The sequence below is a fragment of the Podarcis bocagei genome (assembly GCF_964188305.1).
Source record: "Podarcis bocagei genome assembly, chromosome: 3".
NCBI lineage: Eukaryota > Metazoa > Chordata > Lepidosauria > Squamata > Lacertidae > Podarcis > Podarcis bocagei.
In genome coordinates this window covers 41,490,800-41,503,851 of record NC_138127.1, presented here as the reverse complement: position 1 = coordinate 41,503,851, position 13,052 = coordinate 41,490,800, and positions in this window count along the sequence as shown.

Genomic DNA, 13,052 nt, shown 5'->3' with positions numbered 1-13,052 from the left:
CTGTAGTCATTAGCAATGCTTCATCAATCTGATGTGAGGGCAAGAGCTTCAATGAATACCCAGAGCTCCCCCTCTTTTTATATATCCATTCTGGTCATAGCTTTGCATACACTGATGAGCTCCTTCCTTTGGAAAGATAAGTCGTTTGCCTGCATGTGCAAAAAAACCATGTGCATACCTGAGTATTTTTGGATTTGGTCCATGAGTGCAATCTTGAGTAAGCTTTTATGTTATAGTTTGCTTCCTTGGCCCAAAATGGTGAACAGCATATTAATACAAATGAAAGCTAAAATAGAAATACAATAAATACACCAGAACTTAATGTCCCATGCTGCAGAGCACTCTTCCAGCAGAGTTGAGAAATTAAGTGGGGTGTGTGTGGGGGTGGGTGCGCATGTGTGAGCCAGGCCAGACTATCACTAATACCAAGCGTGCCTAAGCATTCTTCTTGAACAGTTTTCAAATAAAATTAAAAATAAAACCAGCTTCTTCCACTTGGGCTGCATTTCCTACTTGCCATAAAGTTGTAAAAGCTAAATCTGTATGGATGAGCTGTGGTCGGATCAATAAGAAAATTAGGAGTAAGGGATGGCAGTGCTCAAGCTATTTTCACCAGGACTTGCTGCTGTTTTGTTTTTCAGCATTCAAAGGCTGTAGGAAAGACGTATAAAAAAGAAAAATGACATATTTTGCTGCAGCTTATCCAGGGGGCAATCACTAATTGCATTGATTGTTGGAAAATGTAACATCCAAATTAGAAATGGATCGTTCTCAATGTTTTTTCACCGTTTGCTGAAACATGTATGCACGCCTCAGTGTTTGTGTTCCAATAAAATTAATTAAAGGATTCTAATATGCCTGAATCATCCGAAGGAGCTGCTCAACGAAAGATTAATATTCCAGTCCCATTTCATTACTGCTGCCTTTAGCACTGGATTCTTGATAAACAAGCAACCAACAGATTTTCTGTAAAGATCCTGCTCAATCTTCCCAGCCTCTTTAGCATTTTGTTTTATTTTAAAGTCATTGTTTATGTGCTTCACTTTGCCATCCTGCCCCCAGTGATTAGCTCCAGTCTGGTGCAGAGCTGTAAATCAGACGTCTAGCAGGCTAGATCAAGGTGAACTCTCCGCCAAGGATCTGATATGTGGAGGTATTGTGCTTCCAGATCATTAAGTTAGACCAGGCCTTTATATTTCACCCTACCTGAAAAGCACCCACACATTCTGGTGCTGTATTCAAATAGGCTCTTCCCTTCCCTTCCCCCCACCGCTTTAAATCTTGAGTCTTTGTGGTCCATTCCCATCTACGGAGAAAAAGGCAGGGGGATATTTTCAGAGGGCAATATGCTAATATTCCATGTTCAGTGGGTCAGAAAAAGATTGACATTTTGGTTCGTGCTGTTGATTAGTGGAATTGATCCCAGATACAAAGTATGATCTGGCATGCAGAGCATTTAGGATGATTCTCAGCACTGCCAGACAAACAAGAATCCTAATCCCTTGTGCAAGGCTAGTAAATGTCACTCTCTGCAACTAAAGCTAAGCCTTCTGATAAAAGGCAGAGATGAGATGCTTCCATTTTGTGTAGCAACCAGGGCTTAAGCAATGGGGCTTTTTACTGCATGACTGAAAGGCAGAAAGAATGCCATTATAGAATGTCACTGCTGATGCACTGATTGGGTACTGTGCATAGAAAACAGACAACTACAAGGCATGTGGGGCTAATAACTCACTGCATTGCTGTTACATTTTCGATCCTCAGAACTCACCATGAAATCATTCCTGTCGCCTCTTGTCTTAATACTTAAATTATTCATCAGTGATGTTTCTCTAGATGCTGTTATTTACACCTGACTCCCCCACTCCCCCACCCTCACTGAAGTCTTCCCTCTTCAAAAATCCTCTCTCAAGCTTTTGTTAAAAAGATGAAGGGGATTTCTCTTCCTGGGGAGAAAAATTATTTTGTGGGATTTTAAAAAAATCTTCCTGTTCACAATTCTTCCTGTCAAGGAGAAACCAGAAGCTGCACATTTTAAAATGAATTGTAAGGGGTTCTTTGGTAAGGGGGGAAGGTATTATTTTTTGCTGCTGTTCGTTTTCCGTCTGGCAAGACTGGTATATCTTAAAGAGGCTTGGCCAGACAACACTTCTGCTGGTAGTTCCCACCCTGCTTACTTTGGCAACCATCTTCAAAAGAATAGAAAATTACTTTTCGCCTTGATGTCTGCCATTCATTTGCACAAGCCAATATATTTCCTTCTGAACTTATTACAGCGGATGTTGTGAGGCTATTTTTTTATTTTTGTTTGTTTCACAGTGGCAGAGGCGATGGGGAGAGGGAAATAAGCATTCCTTTCTGCATCTAATATTTGTGGCAAAGACGACTCAGAACAACCTTCTTGGGCTAAAATTTACTATTGTGCCTAAACTGGGGGGGGGGGATTGGGGGGGCTTAAAATAACACTTTCTGCTGTTTGGCTGATCCACTTTGAAATGGCTCTGATTCTGTTTTGATGGGGGGAGAAGGTTGCTCATAGTGTTCCACCCCAGTTCTTGAACTGGACTCAGAAGTCTGAAACCATCCACCATTAGGGTTGCTGTGCTGTGCTTCTCACCACACAAAGAAGCAAATGCCCACAGGATGGTACCATGTGATTTTTCTATACCAGGGTGCTTAAAAAATGGCTCCTGGCTGGGGCCTGCGTTGGCATTCACTCTGCAGAGTTGGACCCTTTGTCTAGGATAGCAGAAACATTAATATGTGAAAAAAAATAAGCTGTAAATAAAAATGACTCCCAAATATCCTTCAAAGCTTAAACCAGTGTCAACATATGCAATGCAAATAACTGCCCCACAGTTCAAAATGAACATCTCCCAGGAGGAAAGCTCTCCTGGCAACTAAGATATTTTTTGCTTACCACAATGCTGCTGTTGTGGTTCAGGAGACCTGCAAGTGCTAGATAACAGCCGAAATAACTGATTATTTAGAAGGTGGCAAAAAAAACCCCTCTGAGTAGGATTTTTGTAAAGCCCATTATGGAGAATAGCCTTTATGAGACGCCACAAACTGTGTATCGGCACCTTTTGCTAAAAGTTCAGACTTTTTACATTTTGGTGCTGCAGATGAGTAGCAGGCGGAGAAAAAGAGCTTATCTTTTCAGCCATCAACCTCACATCAAGCTTTTTAAGGAACAGCCTGGACTCAATTCCGCAGTCAGAAATTGAATTCAAGCAAAGACATGTACCACATCTGTCCTCTGGAAGGTCCCCTGTTCTAATGGACAGAGAAAACCTAAACAACTGGTGAAATGGTTTCAGTGCAGATCTGCCCAGAATGGCAACTGCAGCTAAGGTCACATCTGCATTGTACATTCAAGGCACTCCTATGGTATTTTAAGTAATCACAATTTTCCACTAAATAATTCTAGGAACTGTAGTTTGTTAAGGGTGCTGAGAGCTGTTAGGAGACCCTCTCCCAGAACTACTGTTCCAATAGTGGTTTAACAATCAGTGGCAGAACACCAGGGGGCACAGAACAGGCAGTGGCGGGGCTGGCGCGCATCCTGGTAGCATGGCGCGCATCCTGGGGGCGTGGCGCACCACCCACAGGGGCTTGGCGTGCGTCCTGGGGGCATGGTGCCCAGCACAAGGGGAGCACCCAGCCGCGATGGCACCCCACCGGGATCGTGCTGCGCTCCCCCCGCACCCCTCTTCCTCCGCCAGTGTTGAAAATCAATCCCTCTTCTCAGAGAGCTCTGGGAATTGCAGCTCTGTGGAGGAAATAGGGTCTCTTGCCCATTGCCAGCTTTGCCCATGCCCATTGCAGGCATGCACCCTCACTACCCAAGGACTGCAGTCTTCAGGCTAAAAAGTGCTATCCACCCCTATCCCAAAGGAATATCAGGAGGACCATATAACCAGAGGACAACTTCTATAGCAGAGAAATTTGATGACCGTGTGCAGTTATCTAAATGTGCTTCGTTATTAAAATGTCAATCCTAAACATGCAACTAGGAAATAGACTGGGATTGGGGTGGTCATGTCTACACTTCAAAGGGGCTACCTTTATAGATTTCTCTAGTCTCTCTTAGTTCCAGGCTTCTCTCTTTCCTGCCCCATCTTCTTTCCTGGTGTGATACGTTGCCTGTAGCTACAGATGCTAGGCTATCCTGCAGGCTCTCTGATCTCCCAGGTTTCTCCTTTCTGTTATTTGTAGCAGAGACAAACACTGACTGCAGGATTCCATGAGTATTAACCTGTTATCCTGCTTTATGTTTTGTGAAGCTGTCAGAACACTGTAGAGCAGGGGTGTCAAACTCAAATTCATCGGGGGCCGCATCAGCAGTTTGGTCACCCTCAAAGGGCCGGTTGTATCTGTAGGATGGCATGCGCTCAATATAAAAACAAGTGGAGGTTTCCTGAATGCATGTAAAGTGGAGGTTTCCTGTGTAGAACGGCAGGCGCCGCTAGAGGGCAGATGTTCTCTGGCTTGTAGGCTGCCGCGCATGCGCTGAAGAGGCGGCTTTCTTGTGTAAAAAAAAAAAAAAAGCGAGAATAAAAGGTGAAGGCTGGTGGCCGGCGGCGGCTACACGGGCCACATGACGAGGTCTGGCAGGCCGGATTCGGCTCGCGGGCCTTGTGTTTGACACCCGTGCTGTAGAGCTATCCAGCTGAATAGTCCACCTGACTTCCAGCAGTGGTGGTCTTTCTCAGGGATTAAACCTGAGGCCTTCCTATGTCCCTGCTGAGCTAGAACCCTTTCTTTCCTTCATTGCTTGCTTATACTCTGGAGTGTGTAAACTGAAGCTTGCACAGTACTTAGAATCCAGAAGAATAAAGATTCCTCTGAGAATGACATTGCTGAAAAGGAAAACTGACCTATTTGTTGCTTGGGGGCTCCTGGTTGGTTAGTCAGCTCTCAGAAATAATACCCAGCTCCTAGACACGTAACATGCAGGATCAATAAGAAAGTAATCTTACTCCAGAGGGTAGCACTGTCTTGTTTTGCTGCATTGCTAAGCGATTCTACCCAGCTGGGTTTCAGGCCTTGCCGTTCATTTGCTGCTTTTAGACACATAGGATGCTCCCTGGTGAGTACCATGCTTCCATCTTAAAGATTTCCATTTCAGGGCGAAATGCAAAACCTGCTGAAACTCATCAACCTGGAGCTAAATTAAATGATGAAGGAGGCCGAGTCTTTTCATCTGTCACTTCATCTGGAAACTGTCATTGCCCATTATTTTCACTATATGTCCTGACACAGACTGACTGCATGTAAAGGGATGCTAAAAAGTCCTTGTTAAGACTGAAGGGCCACGAAATACGATGTGGCATATCCTTGAGTGCATGGACACTTCCCCTGCCTGCCACCTGGTCTCCTTTCCTCATACGTGGACTGATGGAAGCGATGGAGAAAGAGCACACAGTCACACATAGAAAATGCCATGTTACAGCAACTAGGTTCAGCATATGGTCAGTGGCAGAGCTTCATGCTCTGGCACCGGGGGTGTGGCTGGTGCGTGTCCCAGGGGCCTGGCATGCCGCCCGCAGGTTTGTGGTGCGCATCCTGGGGGTGTGGCACCCAGCGTGGGGACAGCCATGATGGCACCCCACTGGGATCGTACTGCTGAGGGCAGTGTGCTCCCCCGCCCCCCTCTTCCTCTGCCAGTGTATATGGTCACAATTCAGAGGTAGAACACATGCTTGTCATGCCTAACACCTCTGTGGTTAAATGCAGTTTAAAGGATCCAGTACTTGGGAAGATGAAACGACCTCATTTGTAGGCCTTCAACTGGTGTGTCCCGACGCAGAGGCAGGTTGTGGAGTCATGCCTGTGGGACGCAGGAAAGCCCTTCCCCTCCCAGGTCTAAATGGGTGGGCGGCCCAACTGATGAAGCGGTCAGGAGGAGTGAGGACACGAGTGACCTGCTTAGCCAGGCCTGCAGGGCTTTCTGCACTGCCCCATCTCCTCACAGTTTGGCCCAGTCCTAAGATTCCACAGGCTGTCACTCACAGAGGAGAAGGGGATGAAGAGGGGATAGTTTTTCTCCTCTTCATTCTGTGCCACTGACAGAAGGATGTGGGCAGCAGAGCAGGGTCAAAGGGAGAGAGACTTCTTCCACTTCATTCGCCTCTCCTCCAAAAGCAGCAGATTGGGGCAAGTTGTGGGGAGGGGGCAACTGTGAGGTAGTGATTGGCAACGGGGGTGGTGGTGATGGTGGATAAATGGTAGTGTTGAGGGTAGAAGAAGCTGTGAGAAAATAGGTTTGGAGCAGGGCCAGACTGAGAGGCTTTGCTGCCACTGCCAAAGTCGCTGCCGGCTGCCAAAGCCACCTCCCCACCCCCAACTCCAAAGCTGCCTTGGTAGGGGAGAAAAATAGCCAGAGAGAAGCATGTGGCAGCAGTGGAGGAGAAGATGGGAACGAGCGGCACAGCACATTCCTCAAAGATCTGCCATTCCTCCCAACTGTCCCCCAATCTGAGGCAACTGCCTCATGGGTTGGCCAGCCCTGTGGCCTAAACCCCTGGCCCACCTGGCAGCAAGTCAGTATGCCAAGTCCAAAGTTGAAAGTTTGGGGGTCAATTTACACAAGCAAAGTCCAAATGGCAGGAAATGAAGTTCAGGGTGAATCCAAGTAGCTAAGTCTGAAGTCCAGCAGGCAGGAGACAGTCCAGAGTCAAACCCATGGAGGTCCAGGAGCATCCAAGTCCAGGTTCATCAAAACAGGCAGCTGAGCAAACACAGCACCTCAGCTCTGTTGCATTTTAAACTTGGCTTGCTGATTATATGCACCCTCACCTGATCCAAGCCTACTCCAGCTGAGGAATCACACCCCTCCTCCCAGGGCTAGTGAGCCCCACCTGGCCAGCTAAGGAACTGGGCTGTGAGCCCTTGCCTGCCTCACTCTCCTAGGGCACCCCTTCTGCTCATCTCCATGATCCCACCATATCTGTGGAGACAGGGGCCCCTCTGACTCTGGTGATGGGTCCTGCAGCTCTGGTTCCTGTGCCCTGACCTTTGCCATCCTCTGTGACCCTGTGAGTACTTCCTATACCAACCTCTCCCCCCCCATGCCCAGCTTGCCCCAATGTGTCCCAGTCTTGGCTACACCCCTTGCCGGGCTCCTCCTCCTCCTCATGTTTGTCCTGCCAGTTCATGACACCCTGGTTTGGAGGAGTTGTGTGAGAGAAGTGAACAAGGGAGCCAAGGGAGCCTGTGGTGCTGGGAGCTAAGCTGCTGCCTCTGCATCAGGGAGCTATCCTGGAGAGAAACATTTCCTTTGCCACTTGGAGGCTGCCTCTGATGCTGGGATTCACCTTCCCCACCCCTCCCTGCCTTTCCCCCTTGTTGGCATTGTGGGACAGCGCCTCCCCCCCCCCCCGCTGCGCCATGACCCAACAAAGGAACTGAGTTCCAAGGGCCTTTCCCAGCTGGCGCAACCTCTAAATGGTCCTCGCTGTAGCTGGAGAAGTGGATCGTAGCCCTCTTTGCCTTGGGTTGTTCCCAAATAGGTATACTCCAACAGGTGGTCTGGTGGTTCAATGGTTATGCCGAAGACTATGCCAAACATCCACATCTGTAATCAATAAAGGTGTGGCTAGCTTTGACCCAAATCAATGTTGTCCTGGGAGTCTGGCTTTGTGGGAGAGAAGATGCCTTGTCCAGGCAAGTAGGGCTTACTGGAAGGGGGTGAGAATGGGAGAGAAAGGGGGAATGGGATGTATGAAGGAACAGGGGCCTAATGAGAATTTGGGGGACCCCCTAAAAAGGAAACTAGTGAGAGTAGGCTAAAGGGGGGATAGTGGGGGCTGGAGAATAGAGACAGGGAGAAGGAAAATTGAGTGTATTAAGAAGATCAGTCATTGTGGAGGTGGGGAAACAATGGGTGGGGGGAAGACACTCTGCACATGTGTAGAGGAGGCTCTTTTGAGTAGACATGATTAGGTTGCTTGTCATACCTGGATAGGTGCTCCGTGTTCACTTAGGTTTCCTAGGGGGGGGGGGAAACATGGATGCAAGAGTTAAAAGTTATATCACAATTAAAATATGGGAAGAGGACAAAGCTAGTTCCTGAAGGACAACTGTTAAAATGTCTATTGGTAAAGTGATGGGCACAACGCAATACAGTATGCCAACTCAAATTGCTGCTACACGGTCATTTGCCTTCCACAGTATAAAGTAGATGTGGTGTTTATTGTTGAACTAGATTTATGCTCATGTCAAATGGAAAATACTTTCACACTATTATCCTGGGGACAGTGGAGAGTGGGGAAGGAGATGGTTGAAATCCCCTTGGGGGATGGAGCAGGGAAATGGGGAAAGAGCTCATCAGCCCCTATGCTGATCCTCTTTCTAAACAGCAGCACCCCAAAGCTGCTATTCTAAGCAAAATCTTGGATTTGATCACATGCATCTGCATCTAACATCGAGATGCAGGCTGTAACAGCATAATTGGATATGTTGAAAAGCATTTAAATAAAGAGAATTATTATCCCAAGTGAAGATTATTAGCAATCTTGGGTTAGGAACAGCTACCCTTCAATGTATTTGTTTCCAGTCTAATTCTGATTACAGTTTTCCGTTCTAGTTGTGTAGTTCATTCAGACACAGTGATGACCCCTGGGCTCATGTGAGCTGCTAGCAGAAAAAGGACACCAGATAAAAAGGGCACATTGTCTTGAATTCTACTGTTCAATATGCTGCGGTTTTGGTGTACTGGAAAAAGAGTAAGGGGAATAACTGGTCACGTGTCAGTTTAGGGTCACCTTATTAACCATAATAAACCGGACTTGATAACATAAATCCAACCCATACATTTCTATGGCAGCCATTTAATTTTGGCGAAAGTGTTTCCATGCATGACCACATTAAAAATGCAATCTGTTCTTTGTCCTTTCCAGCATAAGTATTGGGGTTGTGCAGTGAATCCTTAAAGCATGCTTTGGGATTATATTAATGCACAGACCTTTGAGACAAGCACAGGCTTGTTTCCAGAAAGAATGAAATAGTAGAAAGCTTGGAGAAAAATAATGGGCCATTCTGAATAACAGGCATTGCTGATGGAAATGACCTTTTCAGGTAAAAAGATATTCCAGCAGGTTATATGAAAGACAGCCCCCATCTTATGTTCTAGCTAGGCAAAAGTAGCTGGCTATATGCTTTCTCGTGCCCTTCGCACCAGGGCTTAATTTTAGGTGGAGGGTTGCAGCAAGATGGATTACTAGCGTCTTCCAGAACTCAGAGGTGTACCTAGGCTCCCTTGTGCACTTTGCAAGGAGCTGTATCGGCGACCCCCTCCCATAAAAAAAAACAACACTTTACTGCAATAGCCACATTAGAAATTACTGCATTTTATGTGACCCAATACTTTAAGCATCTGGAATGAGGGCAAGGCGAGGAGAAGGAATGAAAATATTTGCACACCCCAAAGAATATGTGTTTTTACTAGAACAGCAGAACAAACACCCTTATTTGCATATGAAGTGGAGGTTCATAATTTTCAGTTATAAGGAAAAGGATGGAAATTATGAGGAGGTTTTATTTTAAAAAATGGTTAGCATTTGAACTCTCTATATACGGATGATGGTCACAGTACATTATTATTATTATTATTATTATTATTATTATTATTATTATTATTATTATTATTATTATTATTATTATTAAAATGTTACTTTTTCTTGCCAAAGGCAACTCAAAGCAATTTACAACCAATATATTGTTATATAGAGAATGGAATAGATGGGTGCAAGCAGATGTTTCCTTCCCTCTCTTCTTTCTTGTGTTGCTGCAGGCTGCTTTTGTTTGTGCTGTTATCATTACCTAGCTTAATATTTGTTTAGTAATTATTAAAGGTAAAGGTACCCCTGCCCGTATGGGCCAGTCGTGACCGACTCTAGGGTTGCGCGCTCATCTCGCTTAAGAGGCCAGGAGCCGGCGCCGTCCGAAGACACTTCCGGGTCACGTGGCCAGCGTGACAAAGCTGCTCTGGCGAGCCAGCACCAGCGCAGCACACGGAAACGCCGTTTACCTTCCTGCTATAAAGCGGTACCTATTTATCTACTTGCACTTAGGGGTGCTTTTGAACTGCTAGGTGGGCAGGAGCTGGGACCAAACGACGGGAGCTCACCCCGCCACGGGGATTCGAACCGCTGACCATACGATCAGCAAGTCCTAGGCACTGAGGTTTTACCCACAGCGCCACCCGCTTCCCTTATTAGGGTTGTGCAAATCAATTTGGTCAAATCTTGTTTCCCAAACTAAATTTAGACAATTCATGCAAAATCCAGACTGGGTTGCCCTGAGTTGATCCAGAGCAATCTGGAACTCAAAATACTCTCAAAAGAAGCCAGACTCCAGATTGTAGCAAAACATGAAAACAACACCATTTAAGGAAAATTCCAGGAGGGAGGAGAAGAGCTTGACTTCGATCATTGAGGGTCTCACCCAACATTGTGCATCCACAATGCTTGCAAGGAAGAATGTGCTTGTGGAGGGGGGAAATATACTGCTGTGTCCTGTTTTCTGTGGTTGTCTTTATTAGTTGCTTATCGTTTTTGTTTCAGTTAGACTTGTGAGTACATTGTACACAGTCCAGTACACTGGACACAGTCCATTCTTAGCAGCACACATTACAGTGTAATATTGCATATACAATATACACAGTCAGTATATATAAACACGCACATATACTTTCTCTTTCTGGCTTGCTGCCACTTCTGCCACCACCTCTGCTGCATTTCAGTGTGATGGCTCAACTCTCCTTGCTATTTCAGCAATGTCATATGGACTCTGTGCTTTTGCCTTTTCTGACTGCCTGGGACCAGTTTCTGTGAAGCAGCAGGGCTGGACTCTTTGTCATGTCATGGTGTGCCAGCTCCAAGTTCCGGTGAATAATGCCAAGTTCATAAAGGTATTGCATAGCCAACCGTATCTGATAGAAATAAAACATGGAGGTCACTTCGTTTAATCTTGATGGGCACAGATCCTTGCCAAACAAGCTTCTTGCCTTCCATAAATTCCAAGAGAATGTAAAGTCTTTTTCTTCAAAGAAGTCTTTTTATCTTGATTAGGCAAGGATGGGCAACCTTCTTCAAAATCTCCAGGGTGTTTCCACATTAAAAGGCTTGTCCTGATTCTCTGGTGAAACCTCTGTCATAAACCTTCACTGACTTATTTCATTCATGCAGCCTTTGTTGCAGGTGTCTTCAAAAGCTGACTTGACTTCTCCACATGCAACACTGCCAAGAATCTTTGGATAAGATACACTGGTTCCTGAGCTCTTAAGGGATGCTCTTACTGATGATCATCGGAGAACAATGCAGTCAAGGAGGGTATGACTTTATCGATGTGTGCCCAAGGACCTTTCCACTGAAGAAAGTCTCCCTTAACAGGGATGCTCTTGGTTTTGCCAGCAATTGTCCAGTCCACTCACTGACCATACCTTTTAGATCATAGCAGTTCCTCAAATTGTACACAGTAGCTGCACCCCACCCCACCTAACTGCTTTTCAGTGCAGTTCTTCAACTTTGAACTCAGGAGACTTCCGTGTCTCACACAAGCACAGTGTCCACACTGTTAAAGGGACTTCTGTGCCTGTCTGGCAACACTGTCTTCCTCAGACTCGGTTCCCTACTGCTCCTCTGCCTTCCCATCTTTTGGTGCAACAATCGAAGTCTGCACTTAGGAGATGCTAGCCTGTCTGGCATGCCTGTCTGTCTTTGACTTAGCTGCCTGGGAGATGCAGCTGCACCATTCAATTGATTTCATTTTTTTTACAACTTTATGAAACAGCCCAAACTGGAGCACTTACAATAGCAGTAAACTGAAGGTTTTTATTTGTATTTACAACAGCAGCAACAAAATTTAGAAGTGGCTAGCATGTAAATCCCCGGATCCACTTGTATGCAATTGGGCAGGATTAATTCCGTCTTGAGGGGCTACCATGTCTCCAAATTTAATGCACTTATGTGAAAAACAGATTTGGAGTTCCATATCGTCATTCATATCCAGGGTCTGAATTGGATCTGGGTCGATCTGAACTGAATTAGGTCCCAGTCCAGCGGTGCCAACTTGAATAAAATATTGGGGGTGGGGGACTCAAGCCCCACCCTGCATAATCAATTACAAGATGTGGTGTGCACACACCATTTGAATGGCCATGCCCATCAATTTTTTTTTGGGGGGGGCAGTCCCTCAAATATTTTATTGGGGGGATGAAGGGACCTTGGCCACTAGGAGTTGGTGCCTATGGCCCAATCCAAATTACTTAATCATCCTCTTAATTGGATTGGGACAGGGACATGCACAACCCTAGTAATAATTTTAGATTGAATGGCATGCAAGTGATGGAAAGCATTAACAAATTGAATCTATCTGTCCACCTCTGCCAAACACACACATTATAGCAGTGTAGCAAGATGTAACCTAGAGGGACCTATCTGAGAACTTCACTTAATATTCCATGCAAAGATGTGTAATGATCTCCATCAGCCACTATTTGTAATCAAATGCACCTTTCAGACATGTCAATTTGGGGCAGAGAATTGGGAGGCAGCAATGGGAAACGTGTAAATGGATCCACAACCCTTTCCCCACTCACTGCTTCTCTGTTGCTGCAAATTGTCCTGTCCAGAAGAAGCTTTTACTTAGATATAGCAGCTTTTGGGGACTATTAACAAGCTTTTGCATTGCTCACAAATGTATTTAATTCCAAGAAAGAAAGAAAGAAAGAAAGAAAGAAAGAAAGAAAGAAAGAAAGGCTATTATTAATCTACCTTTTTCTTCCGATGAGTCTTATTTGTTCAGATGGGGCTGCTCAGGATAAAGGTAATTCTTGCCATGCTGGCCAAAGAGAGTACTGGGGATTAATATGGAATGCAAATAGGCAGCCTCTGCTGCTGCTGCTGCAGCATTCATGAGAGGCCTCTACTTTTCATAGTTCTGGAACACGTGCAATCAAATGGTAAGTTTGCCAGCTTCCCTTGATACCTTTGGATAAAATTGTTACATGAGATAATACATTTATCACAGCAGGATGGAGACACAAA